General features: G+C 43.0%; 1 protein-coding gene and 1 non-coding gene across 8 annotated transcripts in view; both read right to left on the reverse strand.

The window, feature by feature from the left end:
* KDM6B (lysine demethylase 6B) overlaps positions 1 to 19627 on the reverse strand; it is a 123839-nt gene that overhangs the window by 90236 nt on the left and 13976 nt on the right. The window contains exon 2 of one of the 7 annotated variants that reach the window (XM_044278905.1): positions 2410 to 2553. The exons of the other annotated variants lie outside the window; for them this stretch is intronic. The gene's annotated coding sequence lies outside the window, so the exon portion shown is untranslated. The remainder of the gene's footprint in view (positions 1 to 2409; positions 2554 to 19627) is intronic. 7 annotated transcript variants of the gene reach the window in all.
* Positions 15472 to 15543, reverse strand: TRNAD-GUC. The gene has a single exon. It is a non-coding gene; the product is annotated as a tRNA-Asp (tRNA).

Consider the following 19627-nt stretch of genomic DNA (forward strand, 5'->3'; position numbering starts at 1 on the left):
TACATCTGGCGGTGTATGGGTATGGTCACATGTACCGCTCCAGCCAATGACTGGCTTCAGTGGTGACGGGGGGCTTGACCGCTAAAGTCAGTTATTGGCTGGAGCGGTGCATATGACCATACCCATACACCGCCAGATGTAAACATCTGATCAGAGCGGCGGGGAGCAGTGAAGTCTAGCACTTGCTTAAAGGGGTTATCCAACCCCAAAAATGCCCGGTTCCCTTACACAGATTGTACTTACCTCCCTCCCCAACATCAGCATCGCTCCTGATGCTCGCAAGGCTGCGCGCTGACGGATGTTTTGATCCGCGCGACGAAGTGGCAGCCAATAGCAGGCCGCGATGGGGATGGGCCTCCCTAGCATAATCTGCGATGCTAGGTAGGCTCATTCCCATCGCAGCCTGCTAATGGCTGCTCCCCCGTCGCCAGATCCACGCGACAGGGAGAGGCAGCGGCGGCCGTGCAGGCTTCATAAACAACGACGCAGGTGTTGGGGAGTGAGGTAAGTACAATCTTTGATAGGGACCAGGGCATTTTTGGAGTTGGATAACCCCTTTAGAAATCTCTAAAACCGGAAAGCCCCTTTAAGAAACTGCCCACATGTTATTCTGCAGCCTGTTCTCTAAGTACCGGTACATTTACTTTAGTGAATGACCCCCATTGTATATAAAGATTAAATTCTCTTCACCTTTACTAAATGTACACGGTGGGGGTACAAGATGGAGGATGCAGGAAGAAGATGAAGTCGAAGGGGCCCTGAAAATTTCACTATAGGGGCCCCACATTACTAATGGCGGAGACAAGGGGCAGACATCACCATTGTGCTTCTCGCCTTTGTCTACAGGACTAGCGGTAATGTGTCTATTCATCGCCATCTTGTGGCAGAGTCTTGGTATTACAGTCATGAATGATTCCTGCTGTAGTTACACATGATACCATACAAGGTGGATTTGATTGGGTCATTTTTAAAACTTTAAGTATCCATTTTTAAAAAAACTGATTTTTCACTTTTTTTCATCACAATGTACACACAGCAGGGGGAATATCTGATCACCTAGTGACTGCCCGTTTTGGTAATCCGCCATCACATAATAATGGCTGGACAACCCCTTTAAGCTCCATGATAGGTTCTCTGGTAACCACTTCTAGGGAGGACTGAAGCTTTATTTTTGGCTTAGGCCTCAGTCTTCAGGTTCAGAGGCTCAGCGGGTGGGCATAGCTATTTTCCATCTCCAGGGTGACCCTCAGACCTGGGCACTTCTCTGTCTCCTGATTCTCCTGAACTGGACACCTTTTCCATGGTCCCTGGTCTACTCTGAAGATCCTGACCGTATTGCAGTAGTGGAGAACAAAATAATGTGTAGTCTAATAATGACAGGGTAAATGTCCTGATGAAGAACACTGCACTGAGTTTAGATGGTGGTCCATCAAGTCTCAGTAGAATGACCCAGCCCCTTGCTGTGTCTTTCGCTTTGGTTGATGAAGACCATCAAGCACCCCATGGTCCATCCCTATTCTCCCTCTGTCCTAGGGTCAGTCATTCTCTCTGGCGACTTGAATGGATAGACACCTACATGACCATTGTTTGGAGTGTTCTACTACCCTTCCTCCCTTGCCCAGGGTGAAGACCGTTCTGTTCTCTCCAGATGACCTGTCACCCTAGGGGTGGGAAGAGTGCAGCCCTGATCTCCACCCCCATCTCTGTCCCTTCCTACTTGCGTGGTCCGTCCTAACTGATGGCGTACAACTTGGCGGCGGTCCCTAGCTTAGATACATGCAGGGGCCTAAAGAGTGCTAGAGTAACACGTAACAGAGTCAAAGCCAGGAGGTCACGCAGGTACACAAGGGAAAACACAATAGCAAGGTCAAAACGAACCGAAGCCAGAAGCCGAGAGGTCACGTCAATTCCAAGAAGGTAACAAGGTCGAGGTCAGAAACAAAGCCGAGGTCCAAACACAAAAGCTAGTTAACAATAGGAACGCTAGTGAAGGTAGAAAGACCAATCACAGGCAACCTGTGGCCAGCAGGCTGCCTGTTTAAATAGCCAGACTGGTGAGTCACATGACATGGCCAGCGTCACGTGACTCGCATAACACAGCCCAACATAGCCAAGCGCCGATCATCATTATCGGCGCTCAGCTCTCCTGCTGCTTGTTGTCTAGGGGACGGAGGACGCCGGCCGTGCATGCCTCCTATGCGCGCGGAATGTCGGCGGTGCTGCAAAGGGAAAGTGCGCCGCCGGCTCCCCGTGACATGACCCCACATACAACTTGGCATCATGGAGAAACCACCGGAGAAAGCACGGATTATGCCTCTATTGTAAGAATGCAGGGCCTCCACTTCATTCCTGTTCGAAATGCCAGCCGTCGGAAGACTCCAGCGCCTAGCTGGGTCAGAGGAAGCCCACCTTGGCATGCAGGTATCTTCTTTCTGTTCCTCCAAAGGTTTGCTGCCACTGATGTCCTATAGCAGTGTTCCTCCTGGCAGGCATGATTTGAAAATATCCCACATAATGAGCTCAGGTGACCTTAGAACTTGATCATGATAAGGTCTAGAGATGAATGGAAGACAATAGTTAATACCACAGATGGACAATATGAATACCTGGTTATGTCTTTCGGTTTCTGTAATGTTTCAGCTGTATTCCAGGGGTTCTTAAATAATAGTTGCAGAGACTATACCAGCTTTTCTCTCTGCCCATTAGACAATGGCCTGCACCTTGGCACAATACATACTAATACCCTTAACTATGAGGAGATACCCTAAAAACTACTGAGCCTCAATTACCAATTTTTTTTATTACAGCACAAACATATTGTATCTCAGTGGTATTACATGTTGTCTCCCATTTATCTCAGTTTTGTCACAACTACTATAATACTGCCCCTATGTACAAAAATATAACTGATATAATATTGCCTCCTACTTACAAGAATGTACCTGATATACAGTATTTTTCGCCCTATAAGACGCACCTGGGTTTTTGAGGAGAGAAATAAGAAAAAAAAAATTTGAATGGTGGTCTGTGGATGACACTATTATGGGGGATCTGTGGATGGCACTGTTATGGGGGCATCTGTGGATGGCACTGTTATGGAGGATCTGTGGATGGCACTGTTATGGGGGCATCTGTGGATGGCACTGTTATGGGGCATCTGTGGATGGCACTGTTATGGGGGCATCTGTGGATGGCACTGTTATGGGGCATCTGTGGATGGCACTGTTATGGGGGATCTATGGATGGCGCTGTTATGGGGGCATCTGTGGATGGCACTGTTATGGGGCATCTGTGGATGGCACTGTTATGGGGGATCTGTGGATGGCGCTGTTATGGGGGCATCTGTGGATAGCACTGTTATGGGGGCATCTGTGGATAGCACTGTTATGGGGCATCTGTGGATGGCACTGTTATGGGGGATCTGTGGATGGCACTGTTATGGGGGATCTGTGGATGGCACTGTTATGGGGGATCATTGTGGGGGCATCTGTGGATGGCACTGTTATGAGGGCATCTGTGGATGGCACTGTTATGGGGGATCTGTGGATGGCACTGTTATGGGGGCATCTGTGGATGGCACTGTTATGGGGGATCATTGTGGGAGCATCTGTGGATGGCACTGTTATGGGGGCATCTGTGGATGGCACTGTTATGGGGCATCTGTGGATGGCACTGTTATGGGGGCATCTGTGGATGGCACTGTTATGGGGCATCTGTGGATGGCACTGTTATGGGGGATCTATGGATGGCTCTGTTATGGGGGCATCTGTGGATGGCACTGTTATGGGGCATCTGTGGATGGCACTGTTATGGGGGATCTGTGGATGGCGCTGTTATGGGGGCATCTGTGGATAGCACTGTTATGGGGGCATCTGTGGATAGCACTGTTATGGGGCATCTGTGGATGGCACTGTTATGGGGGATCTGTGGATGGCACTGTTATGGGGGATCTGTGGATGGCACTGTTATGGGGGATCATTGTGGGGGCATCTGTGGATGGCACTGTTATGAGGGCATCTGTGGATGGCACTGTTATGGGGGATCTGTGGATGGCACTGTTATGGGGGCATCTGTGGATGGCACTGTTATGGGGGATCATTGTGGGAGCATCTGTGGATGGCACTGTTATGGGGGCATCTGTGGATGGCACTGTTATGAGGCATCTGTGGATGGCACTGTTATGGGGGATCTGTGGATGGCACTGTTATGGGGGATCTGTGGATGTCACTGTTATGGGGGCATCTGTGGATGGCACTGTTATGGGGGATCATTGTGGGGGCATCTGTGGATGACACTTATATAGCATCTTATGTGTCATTATGTGTCATCCACAGATCCCCCATAACAGTGTCCCTGTGTAGTGAATGGGGGCCGGCATCTGTTTTCTGTCATGGCAGCGGGGCCCGGTGCAGTCACTGTATTCTACTACACCGGGCCCCGCTCTCTGTAGTCTAAGGTAATCATATCTAACTTGTGGGTATTGTTAAAGTATTCCAATGATCTTAAATCTAGCGCTGGCCAGCCGCCGTTATGAGAAAGGATCACCTCAACATCTGGCGCTCTGTAGAGCCACCATTCACTAGAATTTTATTTTGGTTGCTGCATTTAACCCTTTGTTCCTTTAATTGCAGATACTCTTTTTCTATTGTCTTTGTCTCCCTTCCCTTCTGTGTGTCCTCCCCTCCCTCTTCCATACTCGACTGGTCTATATGGCGACTGTCCGCATCATTCCTTTCCACTGTACCAAGATGGCTGCCATTGTAGTTTCTTCCTTCAACGCTAGAGGTCTGAATGAGCCGTGCAAGAGATCCCAGGTCCTATCTCTATTGCAGAAAGACAAAGTATCCATCGCATTCTTCCAAGAGACCCACTTCCGGTCGGGTAAGATACCTAACCTCCCTCCTAAAAAATTCTCGCAATGGTTCCACAGTACGCATAGCTCTGATAGCAGGGGTGTCAGCATAGCCATTCACAAGATACTCCCTTTTGTAGTTTCTGCATCTTCTTCGGACCCTGAGGGTCGGTATTTGTTTGTGAAGGGCACCATTGCTGACACACCAGTTACATTAGCCAATGTGTACGCACCAAACAGAGGCCAGGTCCCATGGCTTATTCAGACCCTATCGTCCCTTTCCTCTTTTAAAGATGGTATTGTCATACTGGGGGGCGATTTCAATGTGTCCCTGGACCCTAGTCTTGACTCCTCCTCTGGGAAATCGGCTATTACACATGTACGCTTGAGGCGCTTGAAACTTGCCTTGAGAAAATTAGGTGTCTTCGACACGTGGCACACCCTAGACTCTTCAGGTAGGGACTATACATTCTTCTCCCATGCCAAGTCCTCTTATCATAGATTGGATCACCTCTTCCTGTCCTCGGATCATGCCCAGCTACTCCTACACGCCAAGATAGGTAATATCACTCTATCGGACCATGCCCCCATTTTCCTGCACTTCTCCCTGTCTACCCTTCCGAAAAAGGAATGGAATTGGCGCCTCAATGATATCCTTATCTTGGATCAGACCAACTCCCAGAAGCTTTCCTCCGCTTTAACCGAGTTTTTCCAGCAGAATATTGCCGGACAGGCCCCACCTTCCCCTCCCATCATATGGGAAACTCATAAAGCTGTAATCTGGGGGGAACTCATCACCCTTGGCTCCTATGTTAAAAAACAACGCTCCCAAGCTATTGCCACCCTACTATCCCAAATTGAGTTGCTTGAGCTTGTACAGAAACGATCGCAAGCGCTTAATTGTGCTGCAGAACTTTCTGATGCAAGAGCAAAGCTTAAAAATCTACTTAACGTGACCTCGGCCAAGCTTCTCCTCCGCTCTAAATTTAGATCTTATGCACATGGTGATAAAGGAAATAAACTTATGGTGGCCCTAGTTAAAAAAACAATACTCAGACTCCTTTATCCCTGCAATTAAAGATGCTAAAGGTGCCCACCTTAAGTCTACCCCCAACATAGCGAAGGCCTTTAGTACCTTTTATAAGGAGCTTTATAACCTCCCATCCTCCTCCGGTCAGTCAATTCACACCCTCACGGAAACCATGGAAAAATTTCTCTCCTCCCTACAACTCCCTAATGTCACCTCTGCTCAATCTGTGCACTTGGTAGCCCCAATCACAGACTCTGAAGCTTTGAAAGTCCTTGCCTCTATCCCCTCAGGGAAGAGCCCAGGCCCTGACGGCTTCTCCATCACCTATTAGAAAACTTTTCAAGAAATACTAATCCCCCACTTCCGCTCCATGTGTAATCATCTTCTTAACGGAGGCCAATTACCTCCTCAATCGCTCTCGGACTATATTACCATAATACATAAAGAGAACAAGGACCCCCTAAATTGTGGCAGTTACCGCCCAATATCCCTCCTCAACACGGATGTAAAATCGTGGGCTAAGATCTTAGCTCAACGGATCCAGCGGATTCTCCCTGATACCATCCATAGGGAGCAGGTTGGGTTTGTCTCTGGCAGACAGGGGAACGAAAACACTGTCCGCCTTCTTTATATTATGAATTGGGCACGAAGCACATCCACCCTGCTAGCTTTGCACAGCATCGACGCGGAGAAGGCCTTCGACAGGGTCAGCTGGCATTATATGGCTGCAGCTCTGTCAAAATTTGGCTTCCCGGACCAATTTATCTTGGCTATTTTTTCACTGTAGTCGTCCCCCTCTGCCAGAGTCAAGGTCAACGGCACTCTTTCACCCGCGTTTGCCATAACTAATGGCACAAGGAAAGGTTTTCCACTCTCACCGTCCCTCTTTGTCATAGTTATGGAGACCCTACTATGTAAGATCAGACAAGACTCATACCCATCTCACCGCAGCATTTGCGGATGACCTGCTCATTATGACCACTAACCCTTTGATTTCATTCCCACTGCTCCAGTTACTATCTGAAGAGTTTGGATGGGTTACTAACTTCAAGATCAATTATAGTAAGTCTCTTGCTCTGAATGTATCTTGCAAATCCTCTGTAGTCAGGACCCTCAAGCGCACCACCTCTTTTACTTGGGCTTCCCATGATATAACATTTCTGGGGATCCGCATCTCAGCCGACCACGATGACTTATTTGGACTTAACTATGCCCCCCTACTCAAAGAGATTAGAACGCACCTGCAGTCCCTTAAACTCCCTTTTATCTCCTGGATAGGTAGGAAGAACTACCTCAAAGCCTTTATAGTACCCAAACTCCTGTATTTATTGCAGACATTGCCGATCTGGCTACCCCGCTCCTATTTTGTAGAGATCCGTCATATGTTCTTATTATTTCTGTGGGCGGGCAAATCCCCTAGAATAGCTTACTCCATATTGATGAGGGAAAGAAGATTTGGGGGCTTTGGTTTGACTGATGTGCATACTTACTACACAGCCTCGCTCTTGAACAGATGCTTCTCTCTCCTTGCGCGTCACCCCCCCCCCCCCCCCCGAACCTATGCGTATAAGTAGAACGTGCTATACTCACCTATAAGGAAGAACTTATCCTGTGGGAAATCTGCACATGCTCCCCTAATAACTCGTACAACTCCCTCATTTGGAAAGGCATGTTAGTTGAATGGGCCAAATTATATAAATCTCGGGACCTGAAGTTCCCAAACCCTTACCTGCCCCTACATCTACTTCAGAATTACATTCACCCCGACATTCTCAGGCCCACTGGAGTTTGGCACCTGCTGTCTGACCTTACCCTGCAAGACATTACATCTCCAACTGGGGACTTGGCATGGGACAAGATCCACGTTCTACCCAGAGTTAAAGCCCTCTCCATTCTTTCTACCTGGGCATTTAGCCGGGATATCAAGGCTCTTTCACTGCCCCCCTCACTACTGAATTGCCCACTGGGATGGCTAAAAGGCTTTGTGTCTCAGAGACACCGAAAAAAAACCTCTTGACGCTGTATAGAGAGTTGCTTTCTTCTGCCCCTCCAGCACTGCACTTGATGTCTGCCTGGGAAAAAGAGCTCTCAATCCATTTCTCCGAGCCAGAGATAGCATTTATTCTGTCTCACTCTTATGGCTTTAACCGATGTATTAAAATTCAAGAGAATTCATTTAAACTTCTTACGCGCTGGTACAAAATGCCAAAGTTCTTGCACAGACTCAACCCAATTTTAACCCCTTAAGGACACAGGGCGTACAGGTACGCCCTTGTGCCCTGGTACTTAAGGACACAGGGCGTACATGTACGCCCTGTGCATTTTCGATCACTGCCGTGCGGCTGGCAGTGATCGGAACCCGGTGCCTGCTCAAATCATTGAGCAGGCACCTAGGCTAAATGCGCGGGGGGGTCCCGTGACCCCCCCATGTCGGCGATCGTGGCAAACCGCAGGTCAATTCAGACCTGCGGTTTGCTGCGATATCTGCAGTTTATGATCCCCGCGGTCCCTGACCGCGGGGATCAGAAACTTTAGGTTTCAAAACGTTGTCCAGTATTCCTCCCCCTGCACCCCTGAGTTATTTGGGCACGGTGGGAGGTGCAGGGGGAGGGTTGCGGGCGGTGCGGGCGGTGCGGGAGGCGGGCGGTGCGGTAGGCGGGATCGCGATCCCCCGCCCGCCTCCCATTGCGTAATCGTTGGCGTCTAGTGGGTATACCAGGGTGCCAGCACATTGCTGGCACCCTGGTATAAACGGCTGACATCGGTGATGCGATGTCAGCCGTTTAACCCTTTCCATACAGCGGTCCGTACGGACCGCTGTATGGAAAAGGTTAACAGTAAGAGGGAGCTCCCTCCCTCTCCCATCGGGGGGCTGCTGTGCCTTTGCAGTCCCCCGAATGGAGAGGGAGAGAGCCCCCAGACAGCCCCCCCAGAGCCCCGTCCTTACCCTTCCCCGTCTGCGCAGCTCTGGCCACTACTGAGCAGACGGGGAAGGTTCCCATGACAACAGGACGCCTGCTCAGGCGTCCTGCTGTCCATGGTGCTGAACAGATCTATGCTGAAAGGCATAGATCTGTTCAGACAAAGTGTAAAATACAGTATAGTACTATATATTGTACTGTACTGTATTATGTAGACATCAGACCCACTGGATCTTCAAGAACCAAGTGGGTCTGGGTCAAAAAAAAAGTGAAAAAAGTGAAAAATAAAGTAAAAATCAAAAAACACATTTATCACTGATTAAAAATGAAAGAAATAAAATTCCCTACACATGTTTGGTATCGCCGCGTCCGTAACGACCTGATCTATAAAACGGTAATGTTACTTTACCCGAACGGTGAACGCCATAAAAATAAAAAATTAAAAACTATGATGAAATTGGAATTTTGCCCACCTTACTTCCCAAAAAAGGTAATAAAAGTGATCAAAAAAGTCGCATCTATGCCAAAATTGTAACAATCAAACCGTTATCTCATCCCGCAAAAATCATACCCTACCCAAGATAATCGCCCAAAAACTGAAAAAGTTATGGCTCTTACACTATGGAAACACTAAAACATGATTTCTTTTGTTTCAAAAATGAAATCATTGTGTAAAACTTACATAAATAAAAAAAAGTATACATATTAGGTATCGCCGCGTCCGTATTCACCGGCTCTATAAAAATATCACATGACCTAACCCCTCAGATGACCACCGTAAAAAAATAAAAATAAAAACGGTGTAAAAAAAGCCATTTTTGTCATCTTCCGTCACAAAAAGTGTAATAGCAAGCAATCAAAAAGTCATGTGCACCCCAAAATAGTGCCAATCAAACCGTCATCTCATCCCACAAAAAATGAGACCCTACTTAAGATAATCGCCCAAAAATTTAAAAAACTATGGCTCTTAGGCTATGGAGACACTAAAACATTTTTTTTGTTTTAAAAATGAAATTATTGTGTAAAACGTACATAAATAAAAAAAATTGTATACATATTGGGTATCACCGCGTCCGTGACAACCTGCTCTATAAAATTACCACATGATCTAACCTGTCAGATGAATGGTGTAAATAACAAAAAAAAAAAAAACGGTGCCAAAAAAGCAATTTCTTGTTACCTTGCCGCACAAAAAGTGTAATATAGAGCAACCAAAAATCATATGTACCCTAAACTTGTACCAACAAAACTGCCACCCTATCCCGTAGTTTCTAAAATGGGGTCACTTTTTTGGAGTTTCTACTCTAGGGGTCCATCAGGGGGGCTTCAAATGGGACATGGTGTCAAAAAAACCAGTCCAGCAAAATCTGCCTTCCAAAAACCGTATGGCATTCCTTTCCTTCTGCGCCCTGCCGTGTGCCCGTACAGCAGTTTACGACCACATATGAGGTGTTTCTGTAAACTACAGAATCAGGGCCAGAAATAATGAGTTTTGTTTGGCTGTTAACCCTTGCTTTGTAACTGGAAAAAAAATATTAAAATGGAAAATCTGCCAAAAAAGTGAAATTTTGAAATTGTATCTCTATTTTCTATTAAATCTTGTGCAACACCTAAAGGGTTAACAAAGTTTGTAAAATCAGTTTTGAATACCTTGAGGGGTGTAGTTTCTTAGATGGGGTCACTTTTATGGAGTTTCTACTCTAGGGGTGCATCAGGGGGGCTTCAAATGGGACATGGTGTCAAAAAAACCAGTCCAGCAAAATCTGCCTTCCAAAAACCGTATGGCATTCCTTTCCTTCTGCGCCCTGCCGTGTGCCCGTACAGCAGTTTACAACCACATATGAGGTGTTTCTGTAAACTACAGAATCAGGGCCAGAAATAATGAGTTTTGTTTGGCTGTTAACCCTTGCTTTGTAACTGGAAAAAAAATATTAAAATGGAAAATCTGCCAAAAAAGTGAAATTTTGAAATTGTATCTCTATTTTCTATTAAATCTTGTGCAACACCTAAAGGGTTAACAAAGTTTGTAAAATCAGTTTTGAATACCTTGAGGGGTGTAGTTTCTTAGATGGGGTCACTTTTATGGAGTTTCTACTCTAGGGGTGCATCAGGGGGCTTCAAATGGGACATGGTGTCAAAAAAACTGTCCAGCAAAACATGCCTTCCAAAAACCAAACGGCGCACCTTTCACTCTACGCCCCGCTGTGTGGCCGTACAGTAGTTTACGGCCACATATGGCGTGTTTCTGTAAACGGCAGAGTCAGGGCAATAAAGATACAGTCTTGTTTGGCTGTTAACCCTTGCTTTGTTAGTGGAAAAAATGGGTTAAAATGGAAAATTAGGCAAAAAAATGAAATTCTCAAATTTCATCCCCATTTGCCAATAACTCTTGTGCAACACCTAAAGGGTTAACAAAGTTTGTAAAATCAGTTTTGAATACCTTGAGGGGTGTAGTTTCTTAGATGGGGTCACTTTTATGGAGTTTCTACTCTAGGGGTGCATCAGGGGGGCTTCAAATGGGACATGGTGTCAAAAAACCAGTCCAGCAAAATCTGGCTTCCAAAAACCATACGGCGCACCTTTCACTCTACGCCCCGCTGTGTGGCCGTACAGTAGTTTACGGCCACATATGGGGTGTTTCTGTAAACGGCAGAGTCAGGGCAATAAAGATACAGTCTTGTTTGACTGTTAACCCTTGCTTTGTTAGTGGAAAAAATGGGTTAAAATGGAAAATTAGGCAATAAAAGGAAATTCTCAAATTTCATCCCCATTTGCCAATAACTCTTGTGCAACACCTAAAGGGTTAACAAAGTTTGTAAAATCAGTTTTGAATACCTTGAGGGGTGTAGTTTATAGAATGGGGTCATTTTTGGGTGGTTTCTATTATGTAAGCCTCGCAAAGTGACTTCAGACCTGAACTCGTCCCTAAAAATTGGGTTTTTGTAAATTTCTGAAAAATTTCAAGATTTGCTTCTAAACTTCTAAGCCTTGTAACATCCCCAAAAAATAAAATATCATTCCCAAAATAATTCAAACATGAAGTAGACATATGGGGAATGTTAAGTCATCACAATTTTTGGGGGTATTACTATGTATTACAGAAGTAGAGAAACTGAAACTTTGAAATTTGCAAATTTTTCCCAATTTTTGGTAAATTTGACTTTTTTTTATGCAAAAAAAAATATTTTTTTAACTTTATTTTACCAGTGTCATGAAGTACAATATGTGACGAAAAAACAATCTCAGAATGGCCTGGATAAGTCAAAGCGTTTTAAAGTTATCAGCACTTAAAGTGACACTGGTCAGATTTTCAAAAAATGGCCTGGTCCTAAGGTGTAAAAAGGCTGTGTCCCTAAGGGGTTAATACTGCCTCCTATGTACAAGAATATAACTACTATAATACTGCCTCCTATGTACAAGAATATAACTACTATAATACTGCCTCCTATGTACAAGAATATAACTACTATAATACTGCTCCTATGTACAAGAATATAACTACTATAATACTGCCTCCTATGTATAAGAATATAGCTACTATAATACTGCCTCCTATGTACAAGAATATAACTACTATAATACTGCCTCCTATGTATAAGAATATAGCTACTATAATACTACCCCCTATGTACAAGAATATAACTACTATAATACTGCTCCTATGTACAAGAATATAACTACTATAATACTGCTCCTATGTACAGGAATATAACTACTATAATACTGCTCCTATGTACAAGAATATAACTACTATAATACTGCCTCATATGTACAAGAATATAACTACTATAATACTGCCTCCTATGTACAAGAATATAACTACTATAATACTGCCTCCTATGTACAAGAATATAACTACTATAATACTGCTCCTATGTACAAGAATATAACTACTATAATACTGCTCCTATGTACAGGAATATAACTACTATAATACTGCTCCTATGTACAAGAATATAACTACTATAATACTGCCTCCTATGTACAAGAATATAGCTACTATAATACTGCCCCCTATGTACAAGAATATAAATACTATAATACTGCCCCCTATGTACAAGAATATAACTACTATAATACTGCCTCCTATGTACAAGAATATAGCTACTATAATACTGCCCCCTATGTACAAGAATATAAATACTATAATACTGCCTCCTATGTACAAGAATATAACTACTATAATACTGCCTCCTATGTACAAGAATATAACTACTATAATACTGCTCCTATGTACAAGAATATAACTACTATAATACTGCTCCTATGTACAAGAACATAACTACTATAATACTGCCTTCTATGTACAAGAATATAACTACTATAATACTGCCTCCTATGTACAAGAATATAACTACTAAAATACTGCTCCTATGTACAAGAATATAACTACTATAATACTGCTCAAATGTACAAGACTATAACTACTATAATACTGCTCCGATGTACAAGAATATAACTACTATAATACTGCTCCTATGTACAAGAATATAACTACTATAATACTGCCTCCTATGTACAAGAATATAACTACTATAATACTGCTCCTATGTACAAGAATATAACTACTATAATACTGCCTCCTATCTACAAGAATATAACTACTATAATACTGCCTCCTATGTACAAGAATATAACTACTATAATACTGCTCCTATGTACAATACTATAACTACTATAATACTGCTCCTATGTGCAGGAATATAACTGCTTTAATACTGCTCCTATGTACAAGAATATAACTACTATAATACTGCTCCTATGTACAAGAATATAACTACTATAATACTGCTCCCTATGTACAAGTATATAACTACTATAATACTGTCTCCTATGTACAGGAATATAACTACTATAATACTGCCTCCTATGTACAAGAATATAACTACTATAATACTGCTCCTATGTACAAGAATATAACTACCATAATACTGCCTCCTATGTACAGGAATATAACTACTATAATACTGCTCCTATGTACAAGAATATAACTACTATAATACTGCCTCCTATGTACAAGAATATAGCTACTATAATACTGCCCCCTATGTACAAGAATATAAATACTATAATACTGCCCCCTATGTACAAGAATATAACTACTATAATACTGCCTCCTATGTACAAGAATATAGCTACTATAATACTGCCCCCTATGTACAAGAATATAAATACTATAATACTGCCTCCTATGTACAAGAATATAACTACTATAATACTGCTCCTATGTACAAGAATATAACTACTATAATACTGCTCCTATGTACAAGAACATAACTACTATAATACTGCCTTCTATGTACAAGAATATAACTACTATAATACTGCCTCCTATGTACAAGAATATAACTACTAAAATACTGCTCCTATGTACAAGACTATAACTACTATAATACTGCTTCTATGTACAAGACTATAACTACTATAATACTGCTCCGATGTACAAGAATATAACTACTATAATACTGCTCCTATGTACAAGAATATAACTACTATAATACTGCCTCCTATGTACAAGAATATAACTACTATAATACTGCTCCTATGTACAAGAATATAACTACTATAATACTGCCTCCTATCTACAAGAATATAACTACTATAATACTGCCTCCTATGTACAAGAATATAACTACTATAATACTGCTCCTATGTACAAGAATATAACTACTATAATACTGCTCCTATGTACAAGAATATAACTACTATAATACTGCCTCCTATGTACAGAATATAACTACTATAATACTGCTCATATGTACAAGAATATAACTTCTATAATACTGCTCCTATGTACAAGAATATAACTACTATAATACTGCTCCTATGTACAAGAATATAACTACTATAATACTGCCTCCTATGTACAAGAATATAACTACTATAATACTGCTCCTATGTACAAGAATATAACTACTATAATACTGCTCATATATACAAGAATATAACTACTATAATACTGCCTCCTATGTACAGGAATATAACTACTATAATACTGCTCCTATGTACAAGACTATAACTACTATAATACTGCCTCCTATGTACAAGAATATAACTACTATAATACTGCCTCCTATGTACAAGAATATAACTGCTTTAATATGCTTCATTCACTTACTGTATATGGTCTGCAAAGCGCCTGTGTACATCTGGACTCTGCTACTACATGGTCACTGTGGTATGATACTACACAATACCTCACCTCGCACAACACAAACTGGATAACTCCACTGCATACTCTGCTTCAATAACCTTGGCCCTCTTTTTTCTTCAAGAAGCGGCTACACCTCTGCAGATGGCCGATTTTATTGAGACCAGTGTGACCTCACTCCATGGATTCAGAATATGTACAGATTTTCTTGGCCAAAATATTCAGGACATTTATTTATGAAAAGTTTGGATTCTCCTAGTGAAGCTACTAAATGTCTTGTCTGCTATTGATTTATATTTTTTTAGAGTATTTGCTCTAAAACCAGAGAAAACCTTCTCAGATGTCATGTTCTCCACAGATCTTCATGCCTTCTCGGTATCTCCATAGATCTTTATTTCCAACTAAAGTATAATAACTAAACACTATGGCTCCTTTCTAAAGTTTTTTATATTTTTCTCTCATTATTTTATCTCCTTTTTCTTTATATTGTTTTGTATAACAACAAAAAAACAGAAGCCTCCCCGTCGGGGAATCGAACCCCGGTCTCCCGCGTGACAGGCGGGGATACTTACCACTATACTAACGAGGAAATGCTACATCTGCTGCTCACATGCTAATGTTCTTAAAGGGAAACAGCCCACATTCCCACTCAGATATTTCTTTGTCCTAGCTCAAGCATGCTGTTAAAGTACAAGATAGTCACCTTTGAGAAACCTTGAAATACATTTTACTTAGAGGAACTTTTGAGGTCTCCTGACCATTGAATATAACTACTATAATACTGCCCCCTATGTACAAAAATATAACTACTATAATACTGCTCCTATGTACAAGTATATAACTACTATAATACTGCTCCTATGTACAAGAATATAACTACTATAATACTGCCTCCTATGTACAAGAATATAACTACTATAATACTGCTCCTATGTACAAGAATATATAACTACTATAATACTGCTCCTATATACAAGAATATAACTACTATAATACTGCCTCCTATGTACAAGAATATATAACTACTATAATACTGCTGCTATGTACAAGAATATAACTACTATAATACTGCTCCTATGTACAAGAATATACCTACTATAATACGGCCTCCTATGTACAAGAATATAACTGCTATAATACGGCCTCCTATGTACAAGAATATAACTACTATAATACTGCTCCTATGTACAGGAATATAACTACTATAATACTGCTCCTATGTACAAGAATATAACTACTATAATACTACCTCCTATGTACAAGGATATAACTACTATAATACTACCTCCTATGTACAAGGATATAACTACTATAATACTGCCTCTATGTACAAGAATATAACTACTTTCCCCTATCGTCCTCCGGCAGCACATCATCATGGGTTAATAGTGTGACATTTTCTTTTTAGGACCGCCCACCTAGTAAAACAAGTAATCAATAGCCTCCCCTATAAGGGACACCTCCCAGAATGCCTCGGCGTGTTTTTTATTTGTCCTCTTCTATATAGGATGTAGCCCACCTATAGGAGAATTTCTGTGGCCGCAATACCTTGACACGGTTATGGCCTGGGGAGTGGGATTAGCCATGGTGTCCCCTGGCTCCACTCCCAACCGCTCTTGCGCCATCCCCGAAGCCCTTGGTTCTTCGGCAGCAGGTCCTGGTTCTCCGGATTGCAGCGCGATCTCTCTACTGGAAGTCAATGGCCGAACTTCCGTTTTTTTGTGGTGGAATGCATTGTGAGACGCAGGCGCTTCCGGATGACGTCACAGGCCCTGTTTGAGCGCTAAATTCAAATTCTGAAAGGTATTTAGAGCGTTTTTTAGCTGGAGCTCGGTGCCCTTGTAACAGACAGCAGAACTCCAGCATTTTAAAGGTATTTTTGGTTCTCTCTGCTGTCAGGAGAAAGATCTATTTCTCTTTTGCCCCCATAACTTATTTTTCCTCCCTTGAATTGCAGATGTCCAGCGCTTCAAGCAGGGGGGAAAAGAGAGCCAGAAAGAGCAGACACAGGATATGTCAGGCCTGTGAACAGCCGCTCCCTGATTATTTCCCGCAGGATCTTTGTGTCAGGTTTTTCCGTGATACGCAAGATTCCTCGCCATCCAAAAAGAAACTGAGGTCTCAGTCGTCTCTCTGTATTTCGTGTCTTCACCAGTTACCCGCGGATCATTCCTCCAATATTTGTGAGGATTGTAGTCAGCCAGATAATCTGTCAGATGCCAAAACAGAAAAAATTATGTCTCTGTTCAAAGCGTTCCTCAAACAATCTAAAAAGAAGAGATCAAAGAAGCCATGTTTATCCCCATCATCTTCTGAGGAGTCTCTTCGTTCCGAAGGCGAGATTTCTACTGATTCAGAGTCGCACTTCATTGAAGATATTTTTTTGTTTAATAAAAAGGACGCAAACCATTTAATAAAACAAGTTAAAAATATCATGGAAGCCAGTAAGTAGAAATCCGGTACTCATGAGGAGGATGATCTCTTCTATTTTCCTAAAATAAAGGCTCCCGTGTTTCCCAGCCACCCGGTCCTAGATGCAATCATGCATAAAGAATGGGAGCAACCAGTAGGAAGGATAAATCTAGGATCGAGATTCAAAAATATCTAGAAGACCGATCCTGCGGAATCCACAAGTTGGGAGTCTCCCGCCAGAGTAGATTCAGCAGTAACCAGAATAACAAGAAAATCTTTCTTCCCTTCAGATGATTCAGCATTGTTAAAAGACCCTATGGAGAAAAAAGCATAGATTACATATGTATCTCGCTTCCATGAATAAAGCGGTTATGGCCACGGTACCTGTAACCCGTGCTCTGAGGGTTTGGCTTAGCCAATTAGGCAGAGACATCGAAGATGGCGTCTCCAGGGAAGATCTACTCCGGCAACTACCGTCTTTGAAGCTGGCGGCAGAATTTCTTTGCGACTTTCCAGTTGACTCCTTAAGGCTTATTGCTAAGAACATGGCACTTGCTAATTATGTTAGAAGAGCCATATGGCTAAAACTCCACTTCCAAGAGTAACCTGTGTTCCCTTCCCTTCGAACCTGGCAAATTATTCGGTTTTCATCTCGATAAACTTCTTGAGGCCAATATGGAAGATAAAGCATTACATTTTCCACAGCCTAAACGCAGAGATAAAAGATTTTTTCGTCCTTACAGGGGTCAAGATTCCAGGAGATCTACCTTTAGAGGCCGTTCCAGTCGTGGAAGATCTGACCGTAGAACCTGGATTCCTGCGGAGAAGTCCAGAAAAAAGACCGACAATAGCAGATCTACCAAACCTGAATTCTGACGCCAGAGGTCAGAAAGTGGGAGGACGCCTGGCTTTCTTCTACCCCAAATGGCAGCAGATTACTTCAGATTGTTGGGCACTGAATGTTGTTCACAATGGCTATGCTCTAGAGTTCAACCATCTACCAAGAGACAGGTGTCTTCTCAACGATGGAAGAGACCCAGAGATCGTCCAGCTTTTAAAAGAATTCGTGGAAAAAGGAGCCCTAGAACCAGTTCCAGTTCATCAAGAATATTCAGGCGTCTACTCCAGAGTCTTTCGTGTTCCCAAACCCGATGGAAAAAGCCGCTTAATTATAGATCTCCGTTATGTAAACCGTTGCATGAAGAAGATCCATTTCAAAATGGAAACAATAAGGTCCATTACTGCGGTCCTCGGAAATAATCAGTTTATGTCCTCCCTGGACTTAAAGGACGCATACCTCCACATTCCGATCCAGTTACAATCAAGAAAATACTTGAGAGTCGCCATCAGTATGGGGAAAAGAACGGAGCATTTCCAATTCAAGGCCCTCCCGTTCGGCTTGTGTTCTTCCCCAAGGGTCTTCACAAAGATTGCTGTCATTGTTGTTGTGGAGCTTCGTCTTCAGGGGATTCAGATTTTCCCCTATTTGGCTTGTCGTTGACGAGTCAGAGAGTCTTCTGCAGCATCATTTAGAAGAGACCATAAAACTTCTCCAGTCTGGGGAAAGTCCAATCTGATTCCTTCCACTTCCAAGATTTTTCTCGGCTTCCTGATAGACCCGGTCTCCATGAAGTTATACCTTCCTCTACCAAAGATGGAATTATTAAAGAAGGAGGTAAAGACACTTATATCTCTGCCGTCACCGTCCGTCCACAGAGTTATGAAAACACTGGGACATCTGACAGCTGTTGCGGATGCAGTGCCTTGGGCGAATATCCACACCCGAGATCTTCAGCAGAATCTACTCCAGTCTTGGTGGCGCAGCCGGTACCAGTTGGGGGCGAAGGTGAAGTTATCTTCCTCCACAGTACAGAGCCTCAAATGGTGGCTTCACTCAAGCAATCTGATCAAAGGGAAGAATTTCCAGTTTCTCTCCTCAGTAACCATCACGACGGATGCATCCGGCCAGGGCTGGGGAGCGCACCTCCAGAACAAGTGGGTGCAAGGCCGCTGGTCCCCCAGAGAAATGGGACAGTCTTCAAATTACAAAGAATTGAAAGCTGTACTGTTAGCACTGTACAAGTTCAAGACCGAGGTGTCAGGGAAATCAGTGCTGATCCGTTCAGACAATCTTGTCACGGTATTTTATTTGAACAAGCAAGGGGGCACGAGGAGCAGGCCCCTTCTGCAATTATGTAAGAAGATTTTCAAATGGGCAGAATCATATCTTGCGGAGTTGAAAGCTCTGCATATCAGAGGCT

This window comes from Bufo gargarizans, chromosome 2 (genome assembly GCF_014858855.1).
Source record: "Bufo gargarizans isolate SCDJY-AF-19 chromosome 2, ASM1485885v1, whole genome shotgun sequence".
NCBI classification, from domain to species: Eukaryota; Metazoa; Chordata; class Amphibia; order Anura; family Bufonidae; genus Bufo; species Bufo gargarizans.